The sequence below is a fragment of the Ovis aries genome, chromosome 20 (assembly GCF_016772045.2).
Source record: "Ovis aries strain OAR_USU_Benz2616 breed Rambouillet chromosome 20, ARS-UI_Ramb_v3.0, whole genome shotgun sequence".
In the NCBI taxonomy this organism is placed as follows: Eukaryota; Metazoa; Chordata; class Mammalia; order Artiodactyla; family Bovidae; genus Ovis; species Ovis aries.
In genome coordinates this window covers 43,002,306-43,030,106 of record NC_056073.1, presented here as the reverse complement: position 1 = coordinate 43,030,106, position 27,801 = coordinate 43,002,306, and the positions used below count along the sequence as shown (strand labels likewise).

General features: G+C 42.9%; 2 long non-coding RNA genes across 2 annotated transcripts in view; one reads left to right on the top strand and one right to left on the bottom strand.

Moving 5' to 3' along the window:
• The first annotated feature begins 537 nt into the window (after positions 1 to 537).
• LOC105603863 (uncharacterized) lies at positions 538 to 27,621 on the top strand. The gene is made up of 3 exons (XR_003586311.3): positions 538 to 683; positions 27,326 to 27,358; positions 27,570 to 27,621. It is a non-coding gene; the product is annotated as an uncharacterized LOC105603863 (long non-coding RNA).
• Positions 9,637 to 27,801, bottom strand: part of LOC121817407 (uncharacterized) — a 49,467-nt gene continuing 31,302 nt past the window's right edge. Inside the window, exons 3-4 of the long non-coding RNA XR_006057299.2 lie at positions 25,025 to 25,152; positions 9,637 to 24,173 (exon numbers count right to left, since the gene is read on the bottom strand). This is a non-coding gene — a long non-coding RNA (uncharacterized LOC121817407). The remainder of the gene's footprint in view (positions 24,174 to 25,024; positions 25,153 to 27,801) is intronic.

The following is a 27,801-nucleotide window of genomic DNA, read 5'->3' as shown; positions in this document are numbered from 1 at the left end:
AGTCGTGTCTGACTCATTGAGACCCCATGGACTGCAGCACGCCAGGCCTCCCTGTCCATCACCAACTCCTAGAGCTTACTCAAACTCATGTCCATCCAGTCAGTGATGCCTTCCAACCATCTCATCCTCTGCCATCCCCTTTCCTCCTGCTTTCAATCTTGTGTTACCCCCTCACTTGTGTGTCTCTTAAGCAATTACACTTACCATCAGGTGTAGCAAATATACATGGCGCATTCTTGAAACTGTGGGTAATTATTAGTCAAATCCATTTCACCTGAGTAATCAAGGTCGTTTTTAAGACTCGCGTGCCCTTCAAATGGCATGTTTTCCCCAAGTGTTTTCTAAGAACTTGGAGTCAGCTGCATCAAGTCCAGGCTGAGCCAGTTCAGACTGGATAGGATCACCAACTCTCCAACCGGGCACGCGTGAAGGTCAGGTTTTCTCCATCAGAGGGCCGAAAACTCCACCCTAAGAACGTGGAGAGGCCCGTGGCCCAATTATGCCTGCATAGAACTAGGATGACCACACCTTTTTGCCATCACACTTCCCCATGCTCCGCACGTTCCCCAAGCTGTCCACGTCTGAGACTGCCCTGCTCCTTTATTATTCATCTGTAAATACCTCCAGCCCCTTACATTCCATGAAGTGGATTGGAGAATGTTCTCCTAAGTAATGAGAATGAGGTAAGTAATAAGCTAAGTCTTCTAGCTTAGCTGCCTTAGGAATCAAGCTCTTTGTTGGAAGCCTCTAGGTCTCAGCATTTTGGCTTGCTGTGGATCAGGCAAAATGAGACTGTTCCAGTGAAATTCTTCTCTTCTATTCTTTCCTACATCTTGATTTACCCAAGAAAACTGAAAGCTAGAGATACTGAGTAAGCTGGTCTTTCAACAATCAGTAACGGAGAGCATGCTCCCTTAGGCACTGTGCTTGGTCGTGCAAAAATGAAAGTAACAGAATCTGACCTCAGGGAACTCAAAGCCTAGTGGAGGAGAGGCATAAAAGGCCCAAGGCCTTATTGTCAGTTTAAGTAGAGGGGAGAAAACAAGTTATGGGAACCCCAGAAATCTCATGGGGCTTCCCAGGTGGCGCTAGTGGTAAATAACTTGCCTTCTAATGCAGGAGACATAAGAGGCTCTGATTCTGGGTTGGGAAGATCCTCTGGAGGAGGGCATAGCTACCCACTGCAGCATTCTTGCCTGGAGAATCCCATGGATAGAGGAGCCTGGCAGGCTACCGTCCACAGGGTTGCACAGAATCAGACATGACTGAAGCGACTTAGCAGGCACGCATGCAAGAGATCCAGTCACCTACCAGAGTGGATGTGAGCAGCAGCAAGGGTGAAATTGTGTAGACTTCCCAAGGAGGTAGGACTTGAAGCCTCTCTTAAAGGATGAGGAGAATAAGGAAGAAAACCTTGCAGGCAAATGAATAGCGTGAGCAAACACGGGAAAGCAAGGCGTGGTCTGTGAGCTCAGAAACCACCAGTGTCATTTCAGTATGAAATACAGAAGCAGATGCTGGAGGGCGCATGGGGCCGGATGAAGTGGGACACCTGTCCCACCTTAGGGAGTTCTGGATTCATCTGCAGGTCCTGGAAACCCAGCAAAAGACTCCGAGGTGTAGAATGACATGGTCGGCTTAATATTTTGGAAAGATCATCCCGCTGACTTTGCAAAAGATGAATTTGCGAGGGAAAAATGCCCAAGACTGGCAAAGTGATCTTGGAACTGGTATGATATTCCCTGCCAAAGTGTATCTGTCCTAGGATAGGGCTGGTCAGGTGACAGAAAATGTGATAGCGTGAGAAACAGTTAGAAAGTGAAAAACTGATTGGGTTTAGAGATTTATTTTCTGTGGGAGACTTAGAGGGATGGAGCAGTTAAGGAGGCTCCCACGTTTTGTTGCCTAGGAGATACTGTCAACCTAGGGGAAATACAGGGTACCAAAGAAGATGATGTCAGTGTGGGCCCAGCGGATTTTAACTATAATGGAGCCAATACCGGGTGGAGCTCAGGTGCATCGAGAGTTAAGTGCCTGAAGATTCTGTGCTGGGCAGGTCTGGGTCCCATCGGCACCTCAAAGTTGGTTGTGCTCATAGGAATTGGGGCATTATGTTAAAGATATGATGAGAAAACACTGGGCCGAAACTAGAACAAGGGTACACCAATTGTAATGGGTGGGGAGGCAAACAAAGGCTGTATAGAGGACCGCTGGGGCTTCCCCAGTGGCTCAATGGTAAAGAATCCACCTGCAATGTAGGGCATGCCTGGAGAAGGAAATGGCAATCCACTCCAGTGTTCTTGCCTGGAAAATTCCACGAACAGAGGAATCTGGCGGGCTACAGTCCATGGGGCCACGAAAGAGTGAGTCAGACATGACTTAGAGACTGAACAACAAAAACATACAGGACCCCCAGGTAAAACGTTCAGAAATGTATAAGGTTTAAAATGAGGGAGTGTATGATATAGCCAATCAGAAGACTGGAAAACAGTCACTGAATATGACCGTCAGTGTGTGGGGAAGAAAGCTAGAAGCAAAGCTTCAGAAAACTGAGCAGTGCCTGCAAGCGTAAAGTCAGTTCTTCCAAGGAGTTGGACTGGTGGAGGTGGAGAGCACATGGGTGATCGAACAGGACCAGAAGTCTTGGGAGCTGATGTAAAACCAGCTTTGCAGAGTTGGCAATGTCCTGTCTGCCAGCCATCTGCAGCCCCATCAGAGCCATCCCGTGATCCCTGACCTTCACCTTCCCTCAGATAATGAGACCCAGCCAGTAGCAGGTGTTCTTAAGATGGATCAAGCTGGCCGACCGATGTGGACGATTAAGCAAGTGCCTCACAAGGTTGATTAAAATACAGCAGCCAGCCATGTGTCCACTCTGATTTCTGCAGTCAGCATTGCTATAAAGCAGATCACTGGGCCAGTGGCCTTTGGTTCTCTACTAAGACATCTCCCATAGACAGTCTTCCATGCAACCCAGGCAAAGAGGCAGTTACAGAAAACCCAGGCCATATAAAAAGGCTTTTAGGTTTATATCCTGGTCTCTGCATATCCTGCTGTGTTTAATGGCTTTGCATACTCTCTGCCGACCTAAGAGCATGACCCAAGAATTACAGACCCACCCAAGCTGTCTTTCCTGTATAAGGACAACACATATTTTGGAACTTGCAAAGAACTCAGATTATGGTTCCAGATATACCGTATAAACATGAATTAAGAAACTAGAGTAAAAAGGAGGAGAGAGAAGTGTGTTTGACAAGAAATTAACAGAAGCGAACATCCCTTTTTCTATCAATATTACACTTAAGTGCCTCACACTCCTGTACTTTTTCTTCACTTTCTGTTTTGAGAGAGATTTACAGATGCTTTCACACCAACTGATGTTTGACAGTAAGAGTCATTTTCTCCACTTCTGTCCCTCTTTTTCTGAGCAGCATCCAAAATAAACATTTGGATCTCCAGTGAAAAAGGCAGGGAAGGATACTAAGTGATAGGCTGGTGAACACCAGTCACAGGAGACCGATAATTTTTAAATTGCAGACTTGCAGCACATTAGTTGGGACTATTAATCTATTGACTTTGAAGCCTACGATTTTAAAATCCAGAAACAAAGGCGAAGACGCTATTTGAGGAATTTGGTGATTTAAAAAATTGTTCTCTCTTATCGGATGCCAGAACAGTGTAGGGTGAACTCTTAAGGACTGCGTGGGACAGTCCAGCCAGGACCCCTCTTGCTGTCTTTCTGGGAGTCGTGACAAAATTACAAAGCACAGACAGCTTCTCAGTGCTTTGCTCCTATGTTGAAATTTATTTTCTTTTATTTGGATTTATTTATTTTTCCTGGCCACGTACGGCATGTAGGGATCTTAGTTCCCTGATCAGGGATCAAGCTCATGCCCCCTGCATTGGAAGCATGGAAGCTTAACCCCTGCACCACCAGGGAAGTCCCAAACTTCTGATGCTCAGCGTACCCCCTGGCTTCAGGACAGCATTCTTCTATTTCTCCATCTGGTTTGTTCACTTATTCTCCTTTGTCAGGAATTGCATGAGATCTCAAACTGAGCAAGGGGCAACTCTTAATGGACATCACTTGCCACTTGGTTAAGAAATGCAGAAAAATTTATATGTGAAATGAATGTCCCCAGGGAGGAAAAAAAAAGTTTCGAAATTTGTTTTTTTCCCCCACTTTCTTGGCTCAGGTCCTGTGGGTTAAGAAGGAAAAGAAATATCAACCCCTCTGGTTTTCTTTGCTGGTACAGCAAAGAGCAGCATGGTGCCCAGTAGGGTCTCCTGGCACAAGAAGATCAAGCTATGTAGAGACTCAGAGCAATCCCACTACCAGTGAGGGTGTTCCAGGCAGCAATTAAATCATCATTCCCCCCTCTCCACACACACACACCTCCCCACCTTCCACCCCAATCCCTGCTGTCTTCCAACTGTGGAAAGCCCAGATCAGATGACTAAGTGCCAGGAGGCCATGCCAACCCACAGTGCCAGCAATGACAGGACCTTGGCCCCCCAGTGTCCAGTGTAGGAAAGAGGGGGAGGTCTCTGCTCAACGGTGAATTGAGGCACTGGGTCCACGGGGTGGTTTAAAAGAGGCTGGAAACACAGTGTGCAGAGGAAGGATGAACAAGGCAAGTAGACCATCGTCCTCCACCAAGGTTTAAGAGGCCTGTGACTTTCCCTTCAGCTGTAAAACGTGGAAGCGCAGCCCTGTCTTGACGGCCTTCTTTCCTTCCTGCACACAAGCGTAAGAGGACAGCCGAGTGCTGGGAGGTGATGGGCCCGCCTGTTGAGCGTCCCGTCAGGAAACAGAAACAGTCATAGCAGCAACCCAAGGAAAACACCCCCAAATGGAGTGGAAGTGCGGAAGAGTTAAAGCGGACCATAAAGCAGTCAAGCCGTGAATTCCGCTTCTATGGGGATTTTAGTGAGAAAGACCTGAGTGGAATATGAGGCAGGGGAAAGAATAGGAGCGGGGATTAGGAAGCGATATGATAGTCAATAAGAAAAAAAAGGGCTGTGAATGGTGAACATTTTTTATAATTTCTAAAAATTTATTTTTGGCTGTGTGGGGTCTTCACTGATGCGCGGACTTCTTTCTCTAGTTGCAGCGAGCAGGGGCTACTCTCTAGTGGTGATGTGCAATCTTCTCATTGTGGCGGTTTCTCTTGTTGTGGAGCACAGGGTCCAGGCTTCCAGACTTCAGTGGTTGTGGCTTCCAGGCTCTAGAGCGTAGGCTCAATAGTTGTGGTGTTTGGGCATAGCTGCGCTGTGGCATGTGGGATCTTTCCAGATGAGTGATCGAACCTGTGTCTCTTGCATTGGCAGGCAGACTCTTCAGCACTGAGCCACCAGGGAAGCCCTGAACATTTTTTAAGTGTGAGAAAACCTAGTACTCTGTCTGGAGATAAATTGGAAAAAATCAAGAAATATTGGGTTGCCCAAAAAGATCATTTGAGTTTTTCCATAAGAGCTGACAGAAAAACCCAAACGAATTTTGTGGCCAATCCAATGCATAGTGAAGAATGTGAGGGGAAAGAGAGCTGAGGTAAGAGGACAGAAGAGGAGAAATTGAAACCAAGGGGAGGAAGAGGCAGAAATGCAAAGAAGGTGGTATTCCTGGAAGAAGGGCAAGAGTGGCAACGTGTCAACTGCAACTTGGTACTTGCCAAGGGTGTTTGCCAGGTTTCTTTGGTAGCTCAGATGGTAAAGTATCTGCCTGCAATGCAGGAGACCCCAGTTCGATCCCCGAGTCAGGAAAATCCCCTGGAGAAGGGAATGGCAACCAGCTCCAATATTCTGGCCTGGAGAATTCCATGGACAGACCATGGGGTCACAAAGGATCGGACATGACTGAGAGACTGTCACTTTCACGAGGGCACCTGCCATCTCCCTCTACAAGGATTAACCCATGAGCTGCTGCAGTTGCTGACCTTCAACATCCCCTTAAGAGAGTTCAGGGTTGGTGGAGAGCAGAAATGAGGGCTTTGGAAAAACTTGGAGAGGTCTTCATATAGTTAGACATTATCAGGAGCTGATTTTATGAGTCCAATTCTTACATCTCCTTATCTCTAGAAAAGCACTAAATTCCTTCATGGTGACATCTGCTCCTCATGACTAGCAGAATTCTTCTGCAAAAATATGTGCTTGATTGCATGTATTCCCCCTTCACCAAAACCAGATATTATTAACCTCCCCCCACTACCTCCTTGGAGCATGTTCTCAGAGCTATTCTGAAATGCTGTCTCCCAGGATATGGTCTTCACTTTTGCCCCAAATAAAACCTAAATCTCATGCTGTGCACTTTTTTTAAAGTAGACAAAAGAAATACAGAGGACAACTCTGAGAAGAAAGTCCCAGATTTATGACAGTCAAATCTCATGAACATGGTTAATGAATTAATGATGGAGAATAGTTAGCTAATTGTAACTTTGCCTTAAAAAAAAAAAAAAAACTTAAAATACGGCAGTAAACTGGCAGAAAAGAAGAGCTAGAGGATAAAGTTGCTAGAGCACCCAGTACCTCTTCAGATTCCACAGCTCTCTGGTGTCACACCTTTCAGAGAGAGAGAGTGAGAGAGAGTGTACGTGTGTGTGCAGTCACTTCCTACTCTTCACGACCCCATGGACTGTAGCCCACCAGGCTCCTCTGTCCATGAGCTTCTCCAGACAAGCATACTGGAGTGGGTTGCCATTTCCTCCTCCAGGGGATCTTCCCAACCCAGGGATCGAACCCAAGTCTTGTCTGCCTCTGGCATTGGCCAGCAGACTCTTTGCCACTGCACACACCTGGGAAGCCTTGTCACACCTTTCTACTCAGGGTGTAATAGGGGCAATGCAGGCAGGAGCTGCCACTCCGCCATTGGTTGGTACCACAGGGGGCCCCTCCCCCAAGCAAGCAACCGTTAGTGAGCAACAGTCCACCAGTGACCGTTAACGGTCCTGCTCAGCCATTGGTTGGTGCCACAGTGGACCCCGCCCCCCCAACTTGTATATAAAAGCCCAAATTCTGACGGAGAGGTTTTTTGAGAAGCTAGTCTGTCATCTTTTCGACCTGCTAGCCTGATGATTATAAAGTCATTATTCCTTGTTCCAACACCTTGAGATTTATTGGTCTGTTGTGTGGCAAGCAGAACAAGCTTGGGCTTGGTAACAGTGACCTGAATGTCACCCAGCTGTTCAAGTCTACCACTGTTGTCAACAGTTAATGTACTTAAAACAGATTTAATTGTTGTTCTAAAAGCAAATGAGGCCAATATATAATATAGCCGATTTGTAAATTTTTTCTCTCCACAGCTTCTGAAAACATTTTTTTTTAAGTTAAGCTGACTTACTTTAACTTAAAGATGTGCTCCTCTGGTGACATAACTTCATAAAACTGCAGCTCCACCTGTGTTTTAAACTTCTTTCCAACCCGGATCTAGTCCTCAGTCTCAGAGAATAAAAGGAAGGAAAGGGAGAAACAGGAAGAAATGCTTCTATCTTACCTATCACAATCCCAATACATGTCTGTAGAGAGCAATTCTAGAGATCAGGGAATGGCTTGGGGAAGATAGTGCAGTATTCTAGGAAACAGATGGCCTTCCCAGGTGGCTCAGTGTATAAAGAATCTGCCTGCAATTCAGGAGATGCAGGTTCAATCCCTGGGTCAGGAAGATCATGGCAACCCACTCCTATATTCTTCCCAGGAAATTCCCATGGGCAGTGGATGCTGGTAGGCTACAGTCCATAGGATCGCAAAAAGTCATACATGACTGAAGCAACTGAGCAAAAAAGGAAATAGATGATGACAGTCTGTTTTAGGGTGGAGAATGGAGCACAGAGAAATTGAAAACTTGAGAAATACTTAGGGGATAAGGACTAGTTTGCTTTAGATGAGAAAGAAGAAATAACAGACTTATGGCTTGAGCAAACTGATGAGTATGGTACTTGTTACTGACCAGGGTACAAGGGGAAGGAAGTTGTTTATGCAGTGGGATCATTAACTTTATTCTTGATAACAAGCAGGACCCTGTGGGGCTCCTGGACACAAAAACCTTTCTGTGTCCCCCATTTCTTGATTATGGGAACTAGGCTTCATTCAGCCTCCAGGGTCTTTCCTGAGTTCCAACCAGAAGGTTCAAACAGCTGCTAACTAGGAAAGGGAGGGGATGTGGAGAATAGATAGGAGCAGTCAAAAGAAAGAATAGAGCAGCCTTGGGGCAGTGCCCCAAGGAATACAATAACAATCTCTCAGTTGTTTTGTAGATACTGAAACCCCCTCCAGGTGGGAGAAGTTAACTGTATGCTGCCCACAAGAAGGTAGACCCCAGACCAGTAGGATGGTTGGTGATCCTGACTTCCACTTACCTCACCACCAGCCAGTCAGAATAATGTCCACAAGCTGATCATGTCCTCTCTGAAACATTACTATAGAGCTCCTCACAACTCCTTCCAGGTTGGGACACAGTTTTGAGGGCATAGAAGAATCTGCCTGCAATGCAGGAGATCTGGGCTTTATTCCTGGGTCAGGAAGATCCTCTGGAGGAGGAAATGGAAACCCACTCCAGTATTCTTGCCTGGAGAATTCCATGGACTGAGGAGCCCAGCAGGCTAACAAAAGTAACAAAAGTCAGATACAACTTAACAACCAAACCACCACCAGCCAGCTGTGGCCCCCTCTGCCTGACAAAGCAATAAAGCTGTTCTTTTCTACTTTACACAAAATTCTGTCTCTGAGATTTAATTTGGTGTCAATGTAAAGAGGCCAGATTCAGCTACATTCTGAATATTTTGAATGTGAAGGGCCTGGAAGATGCCCCATGGGTCTATCCAGTTGACAAGTGGATATACATACATCTGAGGCTCAAGAAGCAGGTCATTGTTGGAAATACAGAATTTGGAGTAAGCAGAATCTAGGTGGTAATGAGGAGAAGGCAATGGCACCCCACTCCAGTACTCTTGCCTGGAAAATCCCATGGACGGAGGAGCCTGGTAGGCTGCAGTCCATGGGGTCGATAGGAGTTGGACACGACTGAGCGGCTTCCCTTTCACTTTTCAGTTTCATGCATTGGAGAAGGCAATGGCAACCCACTCCAGTGTTCTTGCCTGGAGAATCCCAGGGATGGGGGAGCCTGGTGGGCTGCCATCTATGGGGTCTCACAGAGTTGGACATGACTGAAGCGACTTAGCAGCAGCAGCAGGTGGTAATGAAGGATGTGAGACTGTATACAAGCTCCTGTGCTTGCCTCAGCAGCACGTACACTAAAATTGTATACAAACTTCTACAGGGACCTAGAGAATCCATAAAGTTAGAAGAGCAAAGGGCTATGAGAAACTCCAACATTTAAGGGACTGGTAGAAAAAGGAGCTCAGAACACTAACAAGGTGCTGCTGCTGCTAAGTTGCTTCAGTCATGTCCAACTCTGTGCGACGCCATAGACGGCAGCCCACCAGGCTCCCCCATCCCTGGGATTCTCCAGGCAAGAACACTGGAGTGGGTTGCCATCTCCTTCTCCAATGCATGAAACTGAAAAGTGAAAGTGAAGTCGCTCAGTCGTGCCAGACTCTTAGCGACCCCATGGACTGCAGCCTACCAGGCTCCTCCGTCCATGGGATTTTTCAGGCAAGAGTACTGGAGTGGGGTGCCGTTGCCTTCTCCCTAAAAAGGTATAGTAAGAATGTTATTTGCTCAGTAGTGTCCAACTCTTTGCAACCCCATGGACTGTAGCCCACCAGGCTCCTCTGTCCATGGATTTTTCCAGGCAAGAATACTGGAGTGGGTTGCCATTTCATTCCCCAGGGATCTTACCGACCCAGGGATCAAACCTGGTGGGTCTCCTGCATTGCAGACAGATTCTTTACCATCTGAACCACCAGGAAGTCCACAATAATCCATAACACTGTCTAAATTACTGTTTGTATTTGTTACTGTTGTTGAGTCGCCAAGTCCAGTGGTTAAGACTCAGAGCTTCTGCTGCAAGGGGTACAGGTTTGATCCTTGGTGAAGGAACTAAGATCCCACATGCTGCACGGCATGGCCAGAAAAGCAGAAAGGGGTGGAGAGAGAGAGAGGCGGGGAGGTGTTATTGACAATGAGTATTTCTAAATTTTCTCAACTTAGTCATTTTTGCCTTAATGAGATAGTTTCAGTGGAACGATAGATTGTAGTAGGGTGAAGAATGGATGAGAAAGATGGAAATGGGGAAAGCAAGCACGGACATGGCCAAAGAGAGAGAGGCATGTCTAGGAAGAGTTCAGTCCAGCCGCTCAGTCATGTCCAGCTCTTTGTGACCCCGTGAATCGCAGCACGCCAGGCCTCCCTGTCCATCACCAACTCCCGGAGTTCACGCAGACTCACGTCCATCGAGTCAGTGATGCCATCCAGCCATCTCATCCCTGTCGTCCCCTTCTCCTCCTGCCCCCAATCCCTCCCAGCATCAGGGTCTTTTCCAATGAGTCAACTCTTCGCATGAGGTGGCCAAAGTACTGGAGTTTCAGCTTTAGCATCATTCCTTCCAAAGAAATCCCAGGGCTGATGATCTTCAGAATGGACTGGTTGGATCTCCTTGCAGTCCAAGGGACTCTCAAGAGTCTTCTCCAACACCACAGTTCAAACGCATCAATTCTTCGGCACTCAGCCTTCTTCACGGTCCAACTCTCACATCCATACGTGACAAGAGTTAAGTAGCTTTAAATGCTGGTGGAAAATGGTAAGCTGAAAGGGTTAAAGATAAAAGAAAGAGACTACCAGTGACCAAGTGTTGAAAATTTGAGCATTAAAATAAATCATGATAGAAATAGTAAACCATTTTTTTAAAGTAAAATCCATAAGTCCACATGGATAGAAAACAGAGTGAGATAATAGGCAATTTTCTATGGAATAGAAATAACAGGATGCTAAAATTCATGAGTCAAATACTGGTCTCAAATTGTCTCCCCACAGATAACTGATACATTACAAAGGGACATGTAATACCTTTACAGTGGAGAAATATGGCAGATTGCACTATAGCCAAGTTAATACTACCAATATTGGGACAACCAACATCATGGGCCTCCTGATAAACTGATTTCAAATAATATGGAAATAACTGACAAATTCAAATTTAAGGACATTCTAAGAACTGATGCTTATTTTACGAAACTGTGAAGCTCAAGAAAGAAAAAAACGGGTGAGGAACTCTTCCAGGTTAAGGAGACTAAAGAGGTATGACAATTAAATGTGAAAGTCATCTGAGACTGGATCCTAGACCAGGAAAAGAATATAGCTATAAAGGATATTATTAGGGAAACTGATGGAATGTGAATACGGGTCATGGATTAAGTAATGGTGTTGTTCTCCGTGTTAGACTTCATGATTTTGATCGTCAAACTGTGGTTAAGTCAGAGAATGTCTGAGAAAATATACCCTGCAGTATTTAGGAGAAAAGAAGTATGGTACTGCTCCAGTGTATCTGAAATGATTCCTGATGAATTGAGATTCCTTATGAAAAGAGAGAGGGGAGCAGATGGGGCAAAATGTAAACAATTGCATACTGTTCCTACCACATTTCTATAAATTTGAAAGTATCAGAAGAGAAGCTAGAGCAGAGGAGAGGGATGATTGACAGATGGAAGTCACTGAGGAGATGAAAGCAGATAGGACTGAGACTAGGCAAAGGGAAAAGCCTAGATTAGAAGAGGGGCACTTCACCCACTCCAAGAGGAGGGAATGGGGAAAAGATGGGTCCTGAAATCCATTTTTCTGTGTTGGTTGAGTGGAAGAAAGAAAGGATTGGTTTTTAATAATCTTATTAGCTAGGAAATAATGTTTATATTACTCTCTTCCACTTTTAAAAATTGAAGGAAAGAGCAAGCATGCCTGGAGAAGAGGGACCACTACTCAGCAGAGGGTTTTAATGAATCTGTGTGTGTACAAAGGAAGATTTGAGTCTATGTAAGCCCAAGGCACAAGCCCACTCTTGGGTACACGGGACAGAGGTTGTGCGGGGGGGCGGGTGGGGAGGAGAGAACAAATAACGCCAGAGAACCTCATTCTCCCTGTAACTGAAGACAGAGTGGTTCAGAAGGTAGTAAGACAGTAACTTACCATCAATCAGCACCCAAGCGAGGATGCCAGTCCAGTTTGTGCTTCTGATTGCCACTTAAGACAGTTTTCATAGAAAGAGCCTTTTGGTGATTTTTAAACTAAGCCATAAAGTGTGATCTACCTGCGAATTGTTCATGTATCCATTTGCCTTAGTCATTGCTCAAGTCTAAAACCTATTTGCAGAAAGATGAAATTTTACAACAGATAGTGAAACGTTCAAGTTATAAACCCATCACTGTAAGTATAGAACAGCATTACTTATGTGACATTCTACTAAAATGCCCCAAGGAGACCAGTAGCCAGGATAGATGTGATACATTTGCACTGAAAAGTGTGTTTTTCTTCCTTCTTATGGCTCAAAATTTTCACCATTACTTCTCTTCAGCTTGTTAGAGCAAAGATTTGAACATAGCAAGATGCACTATAAAAACTTAAAAATAAACATAAATTTGGCCTCCAGAGGTATCTTTTATCTTTATAATGCTCTGGCCTGGAAAATCCCATGGGTGGAAGAGCCTGGTAGGCTGCAGTCCATGGGGTCGCAAAGAGTGGGACACAACAGAGCAACTTCACTTTCACGCATTGGCGAAGGAAATGGCAACCCACTCCAGTGTTCTTGCCTGGAGAATCCCAGGGACGAGGGAGCCTGGTGGGCTGCCCGTCTATGGGGTCGCACAGATTTGGACACGACTGAAGCAACTTAGAAGCAGCAGTGGTTTAGTTGCTAAGTCACGTCCAACTCTTGCGATCCCATGGACTGTAGCCTGCTGGACTCCTCTGTCCATGGGATTCTCCAGGCAAGAATACTGTAATGGATTGTCATTTCCTTCTCTAGGGGATCTTCCCAACCCAAGGATCAAACCCAGATCTCCTACATTGCAGGCAAATTCTTTACCATCTGACCCACCAAGGAAGACTTAAAATGTCTGAAAAAAAGATCAGAATGATTGCATCTCTCATTACCTTGCCCTCCAGGGAAACTTTTTACTCCTTTTTTTGTGTTTGCTTGCTTAAATAGCTACAAAGATTGTTTAGGCTTCAGATGGGGAGGTAAGAAGGGGAGAGTGCTTCGTAAGGCCCAGAGGGAAGAAGGCTACATCTCCCCTCGTGGAAGCTCTAGTTTATAGTGTGATGCTACAACTGTGAACATCTTTCTTACTTTCTGTTAAAGGTTAATCAGCTTAAGAAATAAATAAGCTGTTTCACAGTCATTTGTAAATAACTACTGCATTACTGCAGCAAAGCTATTTTCCTTTTTGTATGTATTCTTCTTGCTATAAGATTTTTTCCATATAGTTCTAATAACAAACTTATCATCAATATTTTTCTAGTTTATCTGATTATATAAGTTATATTAGGTCAGAGGAATCTGGGATCCTGTCTTGGGTGGCAGTCCATGAGTCCCTTTTATTTCCAATCCTCTGAGGAAATTACCCTAAAAGTTTAACAAGTGACCCCACACAGCTGAACCTTGGTTCCCCAGAGGTTGTGCAAAGCCTGGCTGTGGAGGAGAAGACATCTCTATACCATTGTGTTCAGTGCTGATGGAGAGATGGAAAAGAAAGGTGCAAAGCACAGGAAAACTTGCACCATGATGACAGAAGCTTTAGCCAAACACTGGGACCAAGCATAAATTGCACACAAGACAGACAAGATAATGCATCAGACATGCTATAACCATGCTATCAGACATGTATCTGGATTGAAGACCATTGTAAGTGAATAATACTTGAAAGCCTACCATATATCTTAAAGGCAGTTCTTAATATAGGCCATCTAAAAGGCAAATATGCAGCAAATACCATGATGCTTTCTTTGCTCATTCATTCTATAGACAGTTTTATGGCTGAGATCTTGAATTAGAAATTGAGAATAAAGAAAAGAATGAAACAGCCCTCATTGCAAAAAGACCACAGTTTAGGACGCAATACTTGCTAACATCACCATCATCTTCTTCTTCATCATTATAGTAGAGTCTATGTACTATGGAAACATGGCCTATTATGCGGAGGATCTGAGATGGAGACACAGCAGGAGGTTAACTCCATCTTTAAGAATCGTAAGAGTGTGGAAGGATGAAAGAGATTTATTTGAGGAGAGAAGAGGACTCTGGGCAGAAGAAAAGCATGTACAAAGGCAGGCAGGTTGGCAGGAAAAAAACAGTATGGCTCTAGAAAGCAGAGATATTGCTCTGACTACAAGGGTGATGTTTGTGGAGACGCACTGACATGGGAAAACCCTGAAAGGAAATGATCTAGAGGTCATGTGTGCCATGCTAGCAAGTGACTCGCCAAAGATCACCGTGCCCAAGCCAGGCCCAAATCTTTGTTTTGAAGCTTTCAGATGGCTTCTTAATAGGGGCCTGTTTAAGACAGAAGACTCTGAAAGGAAGCACATTTTGAATGACCTAGGTTTACACTCACAAGCTGTGTATGAAAAGACAGATTGACCCAGCACAGATGACCTGTTACTGAATTTGTGCATGGGAAATATTTTACTCAACCACTTACTGGGATGCTTAGAACTTTGCCTCTTCTCTTCCTCAAAATTTGTGGTATAATCACCCTTTTCTGGATTTTTTAAAACCAATTTTTCTTTTTTTTATCAATTGTCATTTTGCCTAATAGTCTCTTTCAAGATCAAATCCAAGTGGTCCCTCTCTAGAGACTAGGGGTAATTTTCTAGGAGGGTGGTCATAGACATTCATGTAGTTTGAATCAATGCCAGTGAAACCCGTGTAAAATCTAACAGCAGGTTTTGCAAGACACCTAGGCGACAAGGAGAGACTGACATATTTCAGTTATGCATGAATGTTTTGTCCTTTCCATGGTAGTGGCATCAGTTTAATGCTTAAGGTTTGGGTTTCTTTCAGGGTTCATAATTCTTTGACAAAGAGATTTTGTCTGATTATTGTTTTCTTGTCATCCAAAGGATTATACTAGTTTCTACTTAGAAAGCTGTTAGTAATAACAATTTCTACTCTCTTTGCAAAGCATCTCCTATGTGAATTATGTACACCCACTCTTGGCAAATCTTTAGCTCCTCCAAAAGTCATTATATTGCATTTGATTTCACATTCTTGAATTTTTAAAAATGTATTCAAATAATCATTGTTTCTCAACCTTTTGGATGAAAATATTTCTTCACCATGATGAGGATAGCCTATTCTAAGTTTGAAAAACATTTGCAATGGCCCTCAGGAATGAGAATCTACAGAAAATTTCAGAAGACCATGTGGCTACAACATCTGGTACATTTGAGAAGTGAGGCTGGAGCAGAAGGTGGCTTTGTTAACCATGGGGAGAAAGGAGTGACAGACACACCCTGCTGATTGGATACGTATTAGTGATGGATTTCAAGCGAGTGAATGGCCTGCTGTTTGAATTTTAAGAATTTATGTTGAGGGAGAGATGCTTTAGTTCCTGGAGACCATTAGAAACCTGTTCAAATAACTGAAGCAAAAAAGATGTGGCGTTGGGAATGGAAAGTATAAAAGAGAGAATTCAGGAATTTAGGATTCCTCTCAACTTTCTGGATGAGATTCCCTGGATGATGATGTGCCCTTTACAAAAAGAATACAGGAGAGAGAATAGCTTGGGAATACATAATGATAACCACTAAAATTTATTCAGTGCTTATTCACCACTCATTGTGACAACTTCTTTGTATTATGTCAAAGGTGAGTTCTATTTTGGACATGATGAGTTTGAGAGGTCTGTGACTATCCAGGAAAACGCCCTCACTAGCAGCACCAGGAAGACATATGAGTGTATAGCTTAGGAGAGCTAGTTTGGAGATCAAACTTTGAGAATCATGAAGATAAAAGCAGCTAATATTTATTATTTGCCACATGCCTGGTACTGTTCTAAGCATTTCCTGTGTATTGCCTACTTAATTCTCACAACATACATTTGAAATTGAAGCTATTAATATCATTCATTCTTTTCATAAGAAAGTAAAAAGAGGTTAAATAAGAAATATTATTTGACTTGCCCAGAGTCACAGAACTAATAAATGGCCAAGCCAAAATCTGAATCAGGGACTATAATCATGACTCTTAAAACTTGTGATGGAAGACCCTAGGAGAGTTGCTAAGCTGAGAACCCTGAACCACACTTGGGTTCCTTTGAAAGTTGATTCACTTTTTTGCATTTCAATCATGTAGCAATGTTCTACAACCCAGGGAACAAATGTTATCTCCTTTATGGAATTCAGGTTAAAAAACTGGTTTTAAAACTCTCCCTTGTGTGGCTTTAGGCAAGTAACTTTATCTCTCTGAGCTTCATGTTTTTTCAACCTGCCAAGTCTCACCTGTAAATCACCCAAAAGGATTTTTCTGAGAATGAAATGAAATGGATTTATTTGAAAGTGGAGCACAGAGTAATCATGCAATTTTAGTCTATCATACATATCATATGACAGAATGTATGTCTATCATACATTTAACTCTCTTCCGTTTGCAATAGCCTGTTCACTTCTAAAGTAAATAAATTCACTCCTATTCACCCTCACAATGGAGAAGGCAACGGCACCCCACTCCAGCACTCTTGCCTGGAAAACCCCATGGATGGAGAAGCCTGGTGGGCTGCAGTCCATGGGGTCCCTAAGAATCGGATATGACTGAATGATTTCACTTTCACTTTTCCTTTCATGCATTGGAGAAGGAAATGGCAACCCACTCCAGTGTTCTTGCCTGAAGAATCCCAGGGATGAGGGAGCCTGGTGGGCGGCAGTCTATGGGGTTGCACAGAGTTGGACACGACTGAAGTGACTTAGCAGCAGCATTCACCCTCACAAAATACCAGGAAACAGAGAGGGTGCAGGGTTTATATTACAGAATTGGCTCCCTTTAGATCTTTGCAAAATTAAACTGTTCAGGTGAGAAATACAGCAATGCTTGTATCTACCCTATTACAAGAATTGGAGTGAGCAGATAATTATGCCTATGTTCTAAGTTAAAGAGAACTATAGGATAATATAACTTCTCAAGCCAGTATTCTGTGTCCTTAAGCTGATATAATGATTTCTTTAAAATATTGCACCATCTGGAGCTATTTTGCATTCCCAGTGTTATTGCTGTCACTCAATTTTTAGAACATTGTACTTTATGACTTTACAGATTCTCTCAGCTTTTAAGTGCAATTTTATTGTACCTTGAAAATAAACTATTTTCCCTAGATGCACAACTCTTGATAGTTTTTATTGAATGTTTAAGCTCCTTAAGGACAGACAGAGTGTTCTTGAAATTCTTTCATACCATCCAAAGGTACCCAGGGTAATTTGAAGGATTTAACAAGCAGTTCTTAACAAAAAATTGCAGACATTCTATGACGTGTTTCATAAAGAATCATTATACTGATAGGTCACTTTTGAGATTACCACTATAATCAAAGCAGTTGGGTATTTGGAAGAATCTTATCCTGATTAGTGAGCAATGCATTCTGAGATAAAGAACTCCCAAACTTTTGCAATCTTTTTGCACAGTTGGAACTAGCCTGCCAGTGGATAAGCTATATGCTTGACAGAACTTACAGAACTATTTAAAAATACATGGCTTGAGTCTTTCTCCATTCTCAGAATTGAGTATGATCCATCTGATTAAATTATAACCCAAGAGAAGTAGTACTTTCAAAATCAGTCAATACTTCCTTCTCCCCCAACTTGATTTCCAAGGCAGAGGCATAAAATTCGCATCATACTCTATAATTTAGGTATTAATCTTTGACTCATCCTTGACATTCTACTTACACCTACACAAAGTCTTTCAGTCTTACAAAATGCCATCATTTCAAGGTTTAGCAAATTGAGGCATGCAGCCCTTTACCAGCAAGAGAAAAATACCCCTCCTCCTGATTTCTTCCTCCCTCCCTGTCTCCCAAACTACTGTAACATTCGCAAGTTTTTATTCTGTCTCCAGTAACTTTAAAAAAGTGTGTAAGTTTTCTAAGTCAACTCTTGCAAGAGCTTGATAAGAACTCAAAGATTTCTTAAAGAGTATGCCATCTTTTATGTCATCAGTCATACCTTCCAGAAATTACCTTCATACCACCTGCTGCGGAGCAACTAAGGCTTCTATTAATAATACATTCCTAGCATTGTATCTCATTATTTTAAAAAATCCTATTGATTGAATTTAGATTTTTGCTTGCCTTTAAGTCTTCTTAGCACGTACGCTTTTCCCTAGTTATACATTAGAACCACCTGGGGAGTTTTAAACTTCTAATACCTGGGCCTCACCCCAGAACAAATCAGAATTTCTAGGGGAGAAGGCTGAGCTTCAGTATAGTTTTAAGTTATGAGGTTTCCTTTAATGTGCAGCCAGGGTTTAAACTACTGTTTGCAATTTAGGGAATACTGGGGTTAGGTTTGTCCAGATCTGCCCAATTATCTTCTAAAAATGACCCACGATCTGTGCAATGGCAGGATCTTGGTCAGCTAACTTACGAAACAGGATTTTAAACTTCACGTACATGGATCTCATATGTGACTCAAAGGGAAATGCAGATTCTGATGCCGTCGGTCTGGGGTGGGGCCTGATTCTACATTTCCAACCAGTGCTGGGGGATTTGAGACCTGGGCTGTGGAACACTTCATCTCCTAAGTGAACCCCTCATTCTCACTGCTTCATCTTCCAAAGATGCTGAGTGAGAATCCGTCTCTATAGCTGTGACCTCTCCCTTTAGAACCAAGTTTCTTCTTTCCGCTTTAAATGCCTACTCTTGAATTTCAGATTTGAATTTCAAAGTGATTCCAACTGAATCCCACTGTCCTAAGTCAAGTCCTCATCAGGGTTTGCCTGGACTTTGTCAACTGCCCCTTAGCAGGATTCCCTGATTCTGGGCTGGAGAATGAAGACCATCCTTGAGGGTGTAGCTTCTGCTTACCTCTCTTCATCCTTCTCTACTGGGACCTGAACCTGTCCTCTGGTGGAGTCTCTCTCCCTCTTATTCTTCCTAAAATTCGCTAGGCTCGTCTTTGTTCCCAGGCCCTTCTCAAGCTTCCTCCTCTGCCTTACAACCCTTTTCTCTTTATCTCCCCACTTAACTCCTGCTCAGTTGTTAACTTAGGTTAAATATCACCTGCTCTTAAACATTCTCTAAAGCCCAAGGTGAGCTTCCCTTGTGGCTCAGATGGTAAAGAATCTGCCTGCATTGTAGGAGACCTGGGTTCGATTCCTGGGTCAGGAAGATTCCCCTGGGGAAGAGAGTGGCAACCCATTCCAGTATTCTCGCTGGAGAACTCAATAAACAGAGGAGCCTGGCTGGGCTACAATCCCTCTGGTTGTAAAGAGTCAGACATAGCTGAGTGACTCTGAGAGAGAAAGGTCAAGGTTAGTCAGTCAGATTTCCTCTTCCATGTCTCTGCTAAATCCCTTTAAATTTTGAATTGCCGTTATTGTTTTAGGAAGCTTTTTTTTAATGGACCTAGAGTCCCCTACCCACCTCTGCACTAAGAAAAGAACTCTCTAGTTTGTTAGTTAAACACAAATCCTTGAATCAACTATAGAAATTGTGAAATGAAAGGGTAACATTAAATCGTCATTAATGTTGCCTTCTCTGACTCAAAGAATTCAGATTTTGTTTGCTTCATTCAATAAACATTTGTTTAAACTTGAACTGATTGCTTAGCTGCCCTAGAGAGCAAAAGAGTTAAGAGATGTCAATTTAGCAAATATAAAAAATAAATATTTGTGCATTAGGATGAATTCTAATGCACAAATGGTAGGTTTTTTTTTTTACTATTAAGTAATGTAGTTGCTTGTCTCTGTACCCTTCATTCCGCAATTAGCCACAGATAAAAGTACCATGTTTATCATCATAAAAGCAGCTCAAGATCTGTCCAAAAAAGGTGAGGTGGTTTCAAGAATATTTTTAGTGTATCATGCTTTCCATGGCTTTTCAGCCATCACAGTTTGAACAAAGCCCAATTTCCAAGCTAAATTCTATAAGTGGAAATCGGAGGCTATGGTTAAGTGAACAGAAATAGAATTGACAACCTAAATGCGTCAACATTCATGAAAAGTGACATCAGCAGGTTTGCTGTGTAATTGCTTTCTTTTTTTTAAAAGGTGAGTAGGTGTTTAAAACTTTTCAATGTTTAGAATGTATTCTCTTCAGCTTATTTTTCTTCATGTAATTTTTTAAAGAGGGAAGTTCTTTGCAAGGATTAAGAGACCTGCTGGCACCAACAGATGTAAACCCATGTGCATGGCTAAAATAGGGGCATAAAGAAAGGTTATAGTCATCTCCCAAGAAACACAATTCGGGATTTGTTATAATAATCCCAGGTAATTAGAAGAGGCCTCTGCACCTTAGATCTGGGTGTGACTCTACAGAGCTGATTGCCACAGCACAACATCATTGCTTGGTTCTACGTGAACCATTAGATGACAGACTTCTTGCTGAAAACTAAAGGACTTCCAAATGAATGTTTTTAAAAGGACAGAAGAATAAAATTTTTCATGAGAAAATGATGAAAACATTCCTAGGTAATTCTCCTCTGTCATTCTGCATAAGGTTGTTGATGATATCATCTTCAAAATGAATTCTGTTGTTCAGTCGGTAAGTCGTGTCTGACTTTTTGTGACCCTATGGACAGCAACACGCCAGGCTTCCCTGTCCTTCACTATCTCCGAGTTTACTCAAACTCATATTCATTGAGTCGGTGATAACCATCCAGCCATCTCATCCCCTGTTGCCCCCTTCTCCTCTTGCCCTCAATGTTTCCCAGCATCAAGGTCTTTTCCAATGAGTCAGCTCTTTGCATCAGGTGTCACCTTCAAAATGAATTTGAGAGCCCAGAAAAGAATGTGTAGATTATTCGGTCAAAACATGTACCCCTACTGATGAATAGCAGTCAGTCAAATTCCTCCTGAAGCAAAGTTAATCCCTCCATTCTGTTTGCCCCCAAGGTACCATGTACCTGTCTGTACCATAGAACAATCATATTAATCACATTTTTGAGTCAGTTCACTTCAATAGGCTATGAATTCGTTGAATGCAATGATCTTATTTTTAATCATTTCTTAAGGTAACTCACCAATGCTTGATGCTTTCACAGACCTAAAGAGGTTCAATATCATCAATTTCATATTGTTCAACCTAATAATGGTCCAATATTTAATGAATGAATACTCAATAGATTACTTCACATTCAGTTCAGTTCAGTCGCTCAGTCGTGTCCGACTCTTTGCGACCCCATGAATCGCAGCACACCAGGCCTCCCTGTCCATCACCAACTCCCGGAGTTCACGCAGACTCACATCCATCGAGTCAGTGATGCCATCCAGCCATCTCATCCTCTGTCGTCCCCTTCTCCTCCTGCCCCCAATCCCTCCCAGCATCAGAGTCTTTTCCAATGAGTCAACTCTTCGCATGAAGTGGCAACATCCCATTTAAGAGTGCTGGAATTTTTGAAAGGAAAGCCAGCATTTATTCCATGAATTTCATGTTTTACAATGTCTGTGTGTGTGTGTTAGTCGCTCAGTCACGTCCAACTCTTTGTGACACATGGACTGTAGCCTGCCAGGCTCCTCTGTCCATGGGATTCTCCAGGCAAGAATACTGGAGTCAGTATCCATTCCCCTTTCCAGGGAATCTTCCTGACCCAGGGATCAAACCCAGTTCTCCTGCATTGCAGGCAGATTCTTTACCTGTTCTGAGCCAACCAGGGAAGCCCTATCTTATGTATATCAAATTGATATTTAATTTTAAAAGAACATCACCAAGAAGACCTATCTATTGTTCTGATCTTTGAAGTTAGCACAAACACAGATAAGCAAGTAAGGAAGACAGTAAATATTCTAAATCAAGCACAATCTGAAGTCAATAATGTAACGCTGGGCATGGCACCCAAATGTCCATAGGCTCTGTGACTTATTAGCTCAAACAAGTCAGTTTAGTCTGACCCCTTCTGTAAAATTAAGTAATAATCTTACCTCTGATTTCTGGGTGTTGCTGTCATAAAAATCATTTGTGATGATTTTTAAACTGAAAAATGCAATTGTCAAGTTGGAAGATGAGTAAGATCTGACAAAGGGTTTCTATACCAGGAGAGTCTGTTAATAAACAAGGGAAATTTAAGGTAGACCATTGAAGAAGGTCTAGTGGACACTCCATCCCCCTCTTAGTTGACTGGCTATACATGCAAGTCTACCTTAAATTTGTCTTGATTTCATCACTTAATAGTTTATTTAGTGTGTGACTGTAGGCAAATTGGAAAAGACCCTGATGCTAGGAAAGATTGAAGGCAGGAGAAGGGGACCACAGAGCATGAGATAGCAGGATGGCATCACTGACTTGATGGACGTGAGTTTGAGCAAACTCTAGGAGATGGTGAAGGACAGGGAAGCCTTGCTGCTGCAGTCCATGGGGTTGCAAAGAGTCGGACACGACTGAGTGACCAAGCAACAGTAACAAAAAAGGCAAGCGATGTAATCTCTTTGCACCTTGGTTTTCTCATCTGTTAAGTGGGAATAAGAAACAAGGGGTGAGAAGAGGGTGGATCATGGAACTGGAAACAGTTCACCTTGCTGTCAACATATTTATCACTAGAAACAGCCTCTTCAGTACTCTATGGCAGTGGTTTTCAACAGCCCCAGATGAAGATCTGGTTAAAACGGAGATTCCAAAACAGTTGCTCTAGAGTGGAGACCAAGATTCTACACTTCCTGGAGGCCCACGTACTGCTGATGCTGCTCATGTAAAGATATATTTTGAGGAGCAAGACTCACCGTTATGTCCCCACTTCTAAATATTTTGGTTCCACTTTACCAAACAAAAAAGTCAGAAAGCTTTAATCAGATCCCAGTTCTATTGTCTTTAGCTCTGGAAATACTATACTTTTTAAGCAATATGATACTTGAGACTTAGAGACTAAATAGTTTAGCATCTCTATCTTCAAGTGAGCGGAAGAATAGCCTGGAGCTGATAAGCACCACATCTGACATCACAGAGCAGCCGATCCGGTATCAACATCTGAGTGTCCCACAGAGCCTTAACCCAACTCCCCACTAAGCAAGCATCCTAACTGAGGAAACATGGGGGGCAGAGGGACAACGATGGCCTTTAGAGAGAAGCCAATTGGGGCCTCATGCTTTGTTCTGATCCAGAATGTTCCTCTGAACCTTCCTCAAGGAATAGAAGTGAATGACTCGTCCATATTTGGTCCATATCTTAGACACTAAGCAAGATTGTATGCAAAACATCCCAGGCCATTTCCACCTAAAAATGTTTTTTTTTTTTCTCTGAAATTTTAAAAACACTCAGCCAAGATCCAGCCTGCCTTTACTTGACCTTTGCATCTTTGAATCCCCGGCTTTGGGTTCTCACTCTTTAGAAGAAGAAGCCCTTCAGGAGAGCAGAACCCCTGGAGTCCTCCTTGAAGAGCAGGCAGTAACGGTGACAGGCAGCCCCCTGCTCCATGAGACAGGCGCCACAGAGGGGCTCTTCCTCCATCCCTGTGACTAACCGCTCCAGCTTCCTGAGAACGTGTTAGAGACGTTCCCAGAGCTGCGCTGCTGCCCAGTGGGTGCATTTTGGCTCCATCTCACCACATATGTTATCTTCATGGAAGCTGCTCCCAAAAAAGGGTTGTAACTCAAGGGAATCTCTTCACAGATTCACGTCTGGCTTTCAAACAAGGAGCTCTCAAACCTGTCAAATCAGGCAAGCAGACGGTGTCTCTATTTTGGGGTACATTTCCCCTCTGGGTTTGTAAAGGTTTCCTCTGGGAGGAGTCTTCCCCCTTTAGATTCATGGGCTTGATTGCTTGCATGTTGGAAAGCAGCTCTGAGTCTGGAAAAGAGCCTTTTTCAAGGTAGACAGTTTAGTGAAGTTGAGGATGAATTCGTAGGGGGAGGAGGCAGCAGAAGGTGGGGGAGGTGCACAACGCATGGCTTAATGGACACAGCGCGTAGCATCGGCTGAACACTGCTGGTGGTTGCCATAGGAATGAGAAGACTTGCGAGTTTAAACCATAGTTCCTCTGGAGCTATGTTAAAAAATGTGACTGGATTCTTGCTGTTCACCGCTACCAGCTTTTTAAATCAGGGCTCTTTTAAAAGTGCATATGTTTACTCTGCCAAAGGAGGTTACAGTAACCTGAAAAAAAAAAAATGTCACTTTCAAGGCCCAAACAACTAAAGAACATGGACTTCTCCATTATCTTGGGCCCCACAACTTCCAAACTAGGGAAATACAATATAGTTTTGATATTTTCTTCTCCAGAAGGGATTTGTGAAATATATGACTGTAACAGGTGTAACTCAACCAAGTTAATTATCATTAAACTTTGGTAGGAGAATATTTAAAAACCAAAGAATTGGTTTAAAACCAGTGAGTCTTGAAACCATTTTAGAGATTGTTTACAACAAGGGCCCCCCTATCCCTGCCACTTATGTTTCCTCCACCAGTTAGCCCTCTAATCCTTTTCTTTGCTAATTCAAAGTTCTGACAGCAAGTACCAACCTGCAGATTCAGCTTTCAACACTGCACCAAGTTTAAAGTATCTACTACTCCCTTCCCCCTACCTCCAATGAGACACTGTATTGTACTATTTATCTAAGTCAAGAAACTATGGAGAAATTAAAGACATTAAAAGTTGACCTGGAGAAAATCATAATTGAAAAAGATAGATGCACCCCAACATTCATTGCGGCACTGTTTACAAGAGCCAGGACATGGAAGCAACCTACATGTCCATCAACAGCGGAATGGATAAAGATGTTGTACATGTATACAAGGAAAGATTACTCAACCCTAAAAAAGAACAGAATAATGCCATTTGCAGCAACATGGATGGAACTACAGATTGTCACAGTGAGTGAAGTAAATCAGACACAGAAAGACAAATATCATATGATATTACACATATGTGGAACATAAAAGGTTACAAATGAACTTATTTACAAAACAGAAACAGACTTACAGACATAGAAAACAAACGTGCTTACGTGGATACAGTGGGGGAGACAAACTGCAAGATTGGGATTGAAACTGGGCGCTCAGTCGTCAGTTGTGTCCGACTCCTTGTGACACTTTGGACTGTAGCCCACCAGGCTCCTCTGTCCATGGGAATTTCCTGGGAAGAATACAGGAGTGGGTTGCCATTTGCTCCCCAAGCAATCATCCTGACCCAGGGATCAGGCTCATGTCTTCTGTGTCTCCTGCATTGCAGCCAAATTCTTTACTGCTGAGCCACCAGGGAAGCCCAATATACATGCTGCTGCTGCTGCTGCTGCTGCTGCTGCTAAGTCGCTTCAGTCGTGTCCGACTCTGTGCGACCCCATAGACAGCAGCCCACCAGGCTCCTCCGTCCATGGGATTTTCCAGGCAAGAGTACTGAAGTGGGGTAATAGACATACTACTATATATAAAATAGTTAACTAATAGGAATCTACTGTATAATACAGGGAACTCTATTCAGTACTCCGTAATGACCTGTACGGGAAAATAATCTTTTTTAAAAGGTGGATATATGTATATGTATAACTGGTTCACTTTGCTGTACAGCAGAAATTAACACAACATTGTAAATAAACTATACCCCAATAATTTTTTATTTAAGTTGAGCATCTTACATAAAGCTTCCCAACTGGCATACCATGCTGGGCCCCTGATACTGCCTCTGGACAGGCCTGCTCAATTACGAACATGATCATTTCAGTACACACTTTAATACGAAAAAAGTTGGGAAAATTTAAGTTCAGCTAACTTGTAATCTCCTTGAGGAGTTGGTCAAGTCTACTATTGTACCCCCAGCAACTCATGCAATGCCTGGCATGTAGTGAACGATTAATAATTAACTGCTGATAAACAGTTGTGAATAAACACAGAGCGACGGAATGCTTGGATCAGACAACTGTGACCCATTCCTAGAAGAACAGAAACGTTTGTTGGGCTCTGCAATACCTAGTGGACAAAGGTACTGCAGAGTACAAAGGTCTGATCTGTGCCTGGCATCCACGCTTCATTTGGCTGAGGAAAGCGAAGATGAGCTTATGAAAAAGAGTAGAAAAAGTTCTATCCTAGTTTGTAATTCCTGCTGCCAACTTCTCTAAGGAATGTAGAGGGGTAAAAAGAATAATAAATGCTGTCTTGACATGGGTCTTCAAGGCTCCCTACTTTGCATGACTGTCCAGAAAAAGAACACACATTAAAGAGCTCACTAAGAGCCATCAGCTCTCTGTGAGCGAAAATAATTATAAGTAATACTCTGGAGGTGGGGGGCGGGGGTACGTACTATTTTCGACACTAATCTAAACCATTTTAGACATTAATCCTAATAACTAATAGGGTGGGTGAGAAGCTTAGGGCTCTGGGGAAGAACACAATCCAAAAAGGCAGTGAAGTGGGGTGGGTGGAGACACTGGCCAACTGCTAAACTTGAACGCCAGTTTTATAATACGCCCCCTTTGTAAGCCAGTAGACTGGGCTTCAGTTTTCCCCAGACTGTGCACTTTTTTAATTTATTTGAGAGAAACTCTAATTGTATTTTCACTGTAGTATCTTGTATATTTTTATTTGTGATTTAAGAAATGTGAAAAGAAAATACACAGATACACAGAATGGCTAACAGTGTTTCATTCCTGGTTCTAGAGCTAACCACTCTAAAACTGTTGGTAATGTCACTTCAGTACAGTTCAGTCACTCAGTCGTGTCCGACTCTTTGCGACTCCATGAATCGCAGCACGCCAGGCCTCCCTGTCCATCACTAACTCCCAGAGTTCACCCAAACTCATGTCCATCGAGTCGGCGATGCCATCCAGCCATCTCATCCTCTGTCATCCCCTTCTCCTCCTGCCCCAATCCCTCCCAGCATCAGAGTCTTTTCCAATGAGTCAACTCTTCGCATGAGGTGGCCAAAGTATTGGAGTTTCAGCTTTAGCATCAGTCCTTCCAATGAACACCCAGTTAACATATTCTTTTAAATAAATTTATGTATTGATGATTGATTAAAAAAAAACAATCATCACATATACAGAATTAACGATAATACAAGTTGGAAATCTAGACAAAATACCATGGGATCTCATAGGATCAGGAGCTTACTTGCAATCAGAACGACAGAGGTAATATTTCAACTGATACGTGCAACAGACGCAGTCAGGGTGGAGTATCTTACTCCCACAACTCCTTGCATTTTTAAGCTGTTAAACACATTTAAAAATAATACCTAACCTAAATACTTCTTGTGTGTTAGGTACTGTGTTGTCTACATAGATTATCTCCTTTGATTCTTATTTTTATTCCAGGTTCTACAGAGCTGGAACCTGAGGACTAAAGAGGTGAGCTTGCTACTTGGAAGCAGCAAAACCTGGATTTCCAAGCCAATCCTGTTAGCTCTTTCACTGCATCATCTCCTGTATAACATTTCTTTGGTATTTATCATGCAGCAATGAGTGTTGTGAGGCTGAATATGACATTTGCCCCATATATTATTAATGCCTGTGAGAAATTATAACTCAGTGAATACCAATAAGATTCTCTTTGTTTCAGAAGCAAGCCCCCACCCACCATCACGCCTCTTTTACGAGCATCACAGAGCAGGTGAGTTTCTACTGTCCTCTGTTCACTAGGAGCAGCAGTGAATGCTGACTTGGAAACTTGATACTCAGTGACTTCAGGTGATGCAGAGACTAAAGAAATTTAACTCTGAAATTAGCCCAGAGACCATATCATGAATAATAATATTCTTATGCAAATATATACATCAAATACCCCATGCCTA